Below are 8,160 nucleotides of genomic sequence, written 5' to 3' on the forward strand. Positions count from 1 at the left end.
GCATCCTGTTGGGTTGTATTCCTGGCTGGTACAGCCTGCCCAACGCATCTCCAGGGGCAAACTACCTGCCCTCCAGGACACCTACAGCACGTCAAAGGAAGGCCCAAAATATCATCAAGGACAACAACCACCCGAGCCGCTGTTTGTTCACCCCGTTATCATCCAGAAGAAAGGTCAGTACAGGTGCATCAAAGCTGGGACAGACAGAGTGAAAAACAGCTTCTATCTCAAGGCCATCAGACTGTTAAATAGCCATCACTAGCACATTAGAGGCTGCTGCCTATATACATATTGAAATCACTGGCCACTGTAATAAATGGAACACTAGTCACTTTAATAATGTTGACATATTTTGCATTTCTCATCTGTTATGTATATACTGTATTCTATTATATTCTACTGTATCTTAGTCTACGCCTCTCTGACATTGCTTGTCCATATATTTATACGTATATTCTTCATTCCATTCCTTTACTTAGATTTTTGTGTATTGGGTATATGTTGTGAAGTTGTTAGATATTACTGCACTGTCGGAGCTAGAAACACAAACATTTCGCTACACCTGCAATAACGGGTGACCAATTTGATTTAATTTGATTTGGATAGCAGAGCAACAGGGCCACCCCCACTGTTACACCCGCCCAAGCCCCATCCTGTGACCTAAGAGGTATGTCACCAAACCCACTGGCTCCAGGTCATCTGTAAGTCATTGCTAGGTAAAGCCCTGCCTTATCTCAGCTCACTGGTCACCATAGCAGCACCCTACCGCAGCACGCGCTCCAGCAGGTATATTTCACTGGTCACCCCCAAAGCCAATTCCTCCTTCGGCCGCCTTTCCTTCCAGTTCTCTGCTGCCAATGACTGGAACGAACTGCCGAGCAGCTCACAGATCACTGCACCTGCACATAGCCCATCAGTAAAGAGCCCATCCAACCAACTATCTACCTCATCTCATATTTGTTTTTGTGTATATTGTTATTTATTTTATTTATTTTGCTCCTTTGCACCCCAGTACTGCTACTTGCACACTCATCTTCTGTACATCTATCACCCCAGTGTTTAATTTGCCATACTGCAATAATTTCTCAACTAAGGCATATTTATTGCCTCACCCCCTTTATCCTACCTCATTTGCACACACTGTATATAGACTTTCTCTATTGTATTATTGACTGTATGTTTGTTTATTCCATGTGTAACTCTGTGTTGTTGTTTGTGTCGCATTGCTTTGCTTCATCTTGGCCAGGTCGCAGTTGTAAATGAGAACTTGTTCTCAACTAGCCTTAAATAAAGGTGAAATAAAATAAATAAAAATGTATCAGATGCTCAACATGCTCTTCTCACACCTACTGTGATGGTCCGGGCCTAAAACCACAACATCACTAGACACTATGGAACACAATGCTTTTACTATATCATCTTGGAATATACAAGGTCTGAGATCATCTGCCTTTGGCCTAAATAGCAGGAACCCAGACTTCAACAAAGAAATTGGAAATACAGACATTGTCATCCTTCAAGAAACATGGTACAAAGAAAAGGGACCCACTGGTTGCCCTCTATGTTACAGAGAGCTGATAGTCCCTTCCATCAAACTACCAGGTGTGAAACAGGGAAGATACTCAGGGGTATGCTTATTTGTTATAGAGCAAATCTAACCCACTCTATTAAAATTAGTCAAAACAGCAACATTTTACATCTGGCTAGAAATTAATAAGGAAATGATCTTAACAGAGAAAAATGTCCTCGTGTGCTACCTATATCCCCTCAATAGAATCCCCATAATTTAACGATGACAGCTCCTCCATCCTAGAGGGGGAGATCAACAATTTCCAGGCTCAGGAACATGTACTAGTCTGTGGCAATCTAAATGCCAGAACTGGACAAGAACAAGTACACAGGGGGACAAACACCTACCTGGAGGTGACAGCATTCCCTCCCCCTATTCCCCTCTAGACACAACCAACAAAAACGTGTCACAACTCCTGTGCAGCTCTGTCGGACGCTGGGTATGTACATAGTCAATGGTAGGCTTCGAGGGTACTCGAAGTAGGTAGGTACACCTAGAACTCATCTCTTGGCAGTAGTAATGTAGACACCTTTATCACTGACCTCAATCCAGAGTCTCTTAGAGCGTTCACAGTCAGTCCACTGACACCCCTATCAGATCACAGCACACACTAATTGAACAGAGATATGTTCAATCATGAGGCATCAAAGCCAAAGGAACTGAATAATATTAAGAAATACTATAGATGGAAAGAAAATAAAATTAAAGGTTACACTGTAATCGTGAAGGGGAAAACTTGGTAGTAGAAAACCTAAACAGTGTATTTGACCCCTCAGCTTCCCTATAAAATGAAAAAATGTCAAGCAGACATCTAAGAAAAGTAACAACAATGACAAATGGTTTGATGAAGAATGCAAAAACCTAAGAAAGAAATTGAGAAATCTATCCAACCAAAAACACAGAGATAAAAAAATAAAAAACACAGAGACGCAGAAAACCTGAGCTTACACCTTCACTATGGTGAATCACTAAAACAATACTAAAATGCACTACGGAAAAAGAAGGAACAGCACGTCAGAAATCAGCTCAATGTAATGGAAGAAACCGTAGAATCTAACCACTTCTGGGAAAATTGGAAAACTCTAAACAAACAACAACACAAAGACTTATCTAGCCCAAATGGAGATATATGGATAAACCACTTCTCCAATCTTTTTGGCTCTATAACAAAGAACAAACAGCAAAAACATGTACATGATCAAATACAAATCTTAGAATTGACTATTAAAGACCAGAACCCACTTGATTCTCCAATTACATTGAATAAACTACAGGACAAAATACCAACCCTTCAACACAAAAATGCCTGTGGGGTTGATGGTATCCTAAATTAAATGATAAAATATACAGACCACAAATTCCAATTGGCTATACTTGAACTCTTTAACATCATCCTCAGCTCTGGCATCTTCCCAAATATTTGGAACAAAGGACTGATCACCCCAATTCAAAAAAGTGGAGTCAAATTTGACCCCAATAACTACCGGGGGATATGGTTCAATAGCAACCTTGCAAAAATCCTCTGCATTATAATTAACAGCAGACTCGTACATTTCCTCAGCGAAAACAAAGTACTAAGCAAATATCAAATTGTCTTTTTACTAAATTACCGTATGACAGGCCACGTATTCACCCTGCACACCCTAATTGACAAACAAACAAACCATAACAAAGGCAAAGGCTTCTCATGCTTTGTTGATTTCAAAAAAACTTTCGAGTCAATTTGGCATGAGGGTCTGCTATACAAATACAGTGGTGTTGGGGGAAAACATACAACGTTATAAAATCCATGTACACAAACAAGTGTTGGCAAAAAACACACACATGTCTTTCCACAGGGCTGTAGGGGGAGACAGGGATGCAGCTTAAGCCCTTCTTTAACATACAGTCCCAGTCAAAAGTTTGGACACACCTACTCATTCCAGGATTTTCTTGATTTTTTAAACTATTTTCTACATTGTAGAAATTGTTTCTGTCCATTCAAAATGTTATGAGTACTTTAGGGTGTCAAGGAAAATGTATGGAGTAAAAAGTACATCATGTTCTTTATTAAGTAAAAGAAAAAAAAGTTGTCAAAAGTATAAATACTAATGTAAAGTACAGATACCCCCAAAAACTGCTTAAGCAGTACTTTAAAGTATTTTTACTTAAGTACTTTACACCACTGGCAATTACCATTCTGCAAAATATCCCAGTTGAGAGGAGAGCCGAATTGAAAGAGAATTTATTGTATTTGCTGATCAGGGTCGTGGGTAAGTCAGCATGCCGCAATGCTTTGATCGTTGAGAGTTGACATTCTCTGCAGTTCATGGCCTCCATCTCTCCTCCATCTCCAAGGTCTTTCTGCTAGTGCTGAAAGGTATATAACAGGTTCCATTAGCAATGCTGGCTGACTTTCAGCACCCTGCAGAACTCCTGTAGAATACCAGATCATGACCACGGTCCCCTGTAGTGTCCTGGAATTGAACTGGGCAGCTTAGCTGAGATAGATTGCACTGAGGCCCCTCAACCACAATGGAATAGTTATACTTCTATTTCCCACTATGAGCATTGTTTGAGACAAGAGCTACAAAGTGTTTAATAATTGAAGGAACAGGTGTGTTTTCCACAGGAATTGCTTTTACAATTACTTTGTTTGGAGGAATTAGTACTAAAATGGAGGAATTAGTCAAATAAACAAATAATGTATACAACAGGCTTATGGTCAAAAGTTCAGAAAACGTAAAAAAATGAGTAAATACATGTTTATGCCCTAGCATAGTCTACGGGTGGGAGAAACAGTTATATTTATTTTTGACTGTTGTTGGTCTGTGTCTCTTCATGTTGATAACTTAATTACATTTCTTAGTAACTCGCATGGCTTGTCATGGGCAGAATTGATGACAGCTTCATCCCACACAGATTAATGTCCAGAGTTCCTGTGTGATCCTCCAGTCATACCTTTCCGATTCAGAATTAGATTAAACAACGTAAGCTCCCTATTTGAGATGGGGGATTTCACTTACCCATAATAGCTGTGAAGTGTTTGAACTCTTACAAGCAGTATTAAGTAGCCTTGTCTGAATCAGTTTTCTTCTGTTAACATCTATTTTCACATGCTTGTAAGTATAGCTTATATATGTTTTGAGGTTGAACTTTTGCAGTACTTATTATGTATTTTGGAAATGTGGTTGTCAGCTAGCAGTATTTGTCAGCAGTGCCCGTTTGGAAAGTGTTGACAGTAGCCCCACCTGTTGGAAATATGACTGGACACCACTGCAGTAGCTTATATTGAGCGTGTGCTTGTTTAGTTAAGGCATGTACTTGGAGAAGGGGCAGATGCGCAATACAGTTATGGTTCAAAAAAACATTTTCTTCATTCAACTTTTCTTTCCAACTAGTTCTGCATTACTTGCATCAACTAAAATGATTTTACATCAGTGTCTTGACGGTTCAGAGATTACTAAAGATTGAGGCTTTGAGCTCCTGAAAATAGATCAAGGCTTTAGACAAAACACAAAACACAGAACAGGACAGGTTTCAAGTCTGAAAGGGGAGGATTATATTGTCTCAGACAGCGTTTTGAAAAACTGTCAACCGAATACACATTATCTGAGATCTGTCTGTGACCCAGGCATAGTCTAAAGAAATAAATAATCATTTGAATCATGTCATGTCTTCATCCAGAAAAGTTAACTCTGTTTTTAGGCCATTTAACAGTATGACCAGATAAAGGTCAACAAGGGCAAGTTGTTATCATGTGGTCACTCAAAATGTCTCTGGGTCGTTCTGTGAAAAGAGTGCCTTTTATGTCCCTTTGATTTTTTAAATAATAATAATATAGTAATAATAGTTAACATTTAGCACACACTTTTATCCAAAGCGACTTAGTCATGCGTGCATACATACATTTTAAGTAGAAATGTTGCACCAGATTTTTTTATATGAATTACGACTTGCTGAAGTGCCACTATTCAGCATTTTTACATGTCCCTCCATTTTTTAAATTTTTTTAAATTTTATTTTACTAGGCAAGTCAGTTAAGAACTAATTCTTATTTTCAATGACGGCCTAGGAACAGTGGGTTAACTGCCTGTTCAGGGGCAGAACGACAGATTTGTACCTTGTCAGCTCGGGGGTTTGAACTTGCAACCTTCCGGTTACTAGTTCAACGCTCTAACCACTAGGCTACACTGCCGCTCCATGCAGTTTTAGAAAGATTTTAACCCACTTAACCTCAAAATGTCATGCGCTTTTTACTGAAGAGTGGCTTTCGTCTCGCCACTGTATCATAAAGGCCTGATTCGTGGAGTGCTGCAGAGATGGTTGTCCTTCTGGAAAGCTCTCCCATCTCCACAGAAGAACTCTGGAGCTCTGTCAGAGTGACCATCAGGTTTTTGGTCACCTCCCTGACCAAGGCCCCTCTCACCCAATCATTAAGAATGATGGAGGCCACTGTGTTCTTGGGGACTGTCAATGCTGCAGACATTTTTTGGTACCCTTCTCCAGATCTGTGCCTCAACACAATCCTGTATCGGAGCTCTAAGGACAATTCCTTCGACTTCATGGCTTGGTTTTTGATCATGAAAACAGGATGCACCTGAGCTCAATTTTGAGTCTCACAGCAAATAATCTGAATACTTATGTAAATAATGTATTTCTGTTTTAAATTTTTAATACATTTGCTAACATGACTACAAACCTGTTTTCACTTCTTCATTATGGGGCATTTTAGGTAGATTGATGAGGAGAAAAATACATTTAATCAATTTTAGAGTAAGGCTGTAACATAACAAAATGTGGAATAAGTCAAGCGGTCTGAATACTTTCCAAATGCACTGTATATAATTTTTTTTTTACTAGTACTGGGGGACCGTCAAACAAGTATTGTCAGTCATGTGGGTCTCTTAGAACAAAATAACTGAAATGTACATGTTCACGAGAGTCTCACCTTTACACAGAGGGGTCATATAGTGAGTAGCCCAAACTATTCGGACGTTACAGACAGAAGTTGGCAGATCGGCTGTACCGACTTCAAAAGATTCCCAATATCTTGTGGGGGTCATAGAGAAATAGTTTGAGGGGTCATAATAGCTTGTAGGCCAAACCCTTTCGGACGCTACAGACGATTTTGTGAGAAGATCGACTTTCAGGATGTGTCGAGGTCTGACAAACACCGCTCTAGCGCTGTCATCTTTCATCGCAGATGCGGAAGTGTTACATAGGCGGATGCGGTGGATTGAGATTTATCCAATGCATATCTCTAGCTTAAATTGACAGATTTTTATGTGCATTTTTTTATGATGCTAATTACATTTCCACACGGGCACAGACATCAACCTTAGGGGGTTAACTGGATTCAATCAAACTTAACCTACCATAACAATGCTTACACACAGTGTACAAACTACTGCCCAGGAGCACACACTTCACTTCTCATTCTGACAACTGGAGGAGGACATTGTGTAGAAGTAGTACCATTGCATCATGTGGTGTCTGTTATAAATCTGGCCTCCTTCTGTGCATCTGATTGGATCCCTTCCCTGGAGGAAGGGCCCGTGTCACATCCTCTTGTGAACTGTGAAGGAAGTAAACAAGTACCCTCCTGTGAAGTGTGCATGGAGGAGACAAGACCCGTGAGCTAAAGAGAGAGGGGACATTCTGCTTAGTCCTGAAGATCTATTGAGATAAGTCTGCGGTCCTACATGAAGGCAGAGACAAGTCAATTCCCTTAACAGTATGTAGAATGAACAAAAAAATAAACGCAACATGCAACAATTTCTAAGATTTTAATGAATTACAGTTCATATGAGGAAATCAGTCAATTGAAATAAATTCATTAGGCCCTAATCTATGGATTTCACATGACTGGGAATACAGATATGCATCTGTTGGTCACAGATACCTTAAAACAAAATGTCAATGTAATTCTGTGCATTCAAATTGCCATTGATAAAATGCATTTGTGTCCGTTGTAAATAGCTTATGCCTGCCCATACCATAATCCCACTGCCACCATGGGGCACTCAATTCACAATGTTGACATCAGCAAACCACTTGCCCACATGACACTATAAACGTGGTCTGCAATTGTTAGGCCAGTTGGACTTGCTGCCAAATTCTCTAAAAGGATAATAAAGGCAGCTTATGGTTGAGAAATTAACATAAAATTCTATGACAACAGGTGTACATTCCTGCAGTCAGCATGCCAATTGCACGCTCCCTCAAAACTTGAGACATCTGTTGCAAAACTGCACATTTTAGAGTGGCCTTTTATTGTCCCCAGCACAAGGTGCACCTGTGTAATTATCATACCGTTTGATCAGCGTCTTGATATTCCACTCCTGCCAGGTGGATGGATTATCTTGGCAAAGGAGAAATACTCACTAAAAGGGATGTAAACAAATTTGTGCACACAATTTGAGAGAAAGAAGCTTTTTGTGTGTTTGGAAAAATGTTGCGATCTTTTATTTCAGCTCAAGAAAAATGGGACCAAAAGTTTACATGTTGCATTCTATTTTTGTTCAGTATACTTTATGTATTACTTTTTTCTACTTTCATATGTATTGGTGCGGAATTTTGTTTGTGTTTTGTTTTCTAATTTATGCGCA

This window comes from Oncorhynchus nerka, linkage group LG3 (assembly GCF_034236695.1).
Source record: "Oncorhynchus nerka isolate Pitt River linkage group LG3, Oner_Uvic_2.0, whole genome shotgun sequence".
Taxonomy (NCBI): Eukaryota; Metazoa; Chordata; class Actinopteri; order Salmoniformes; family Salmonidae; genus Oncorhynchus; species Oncorhynchus nerka.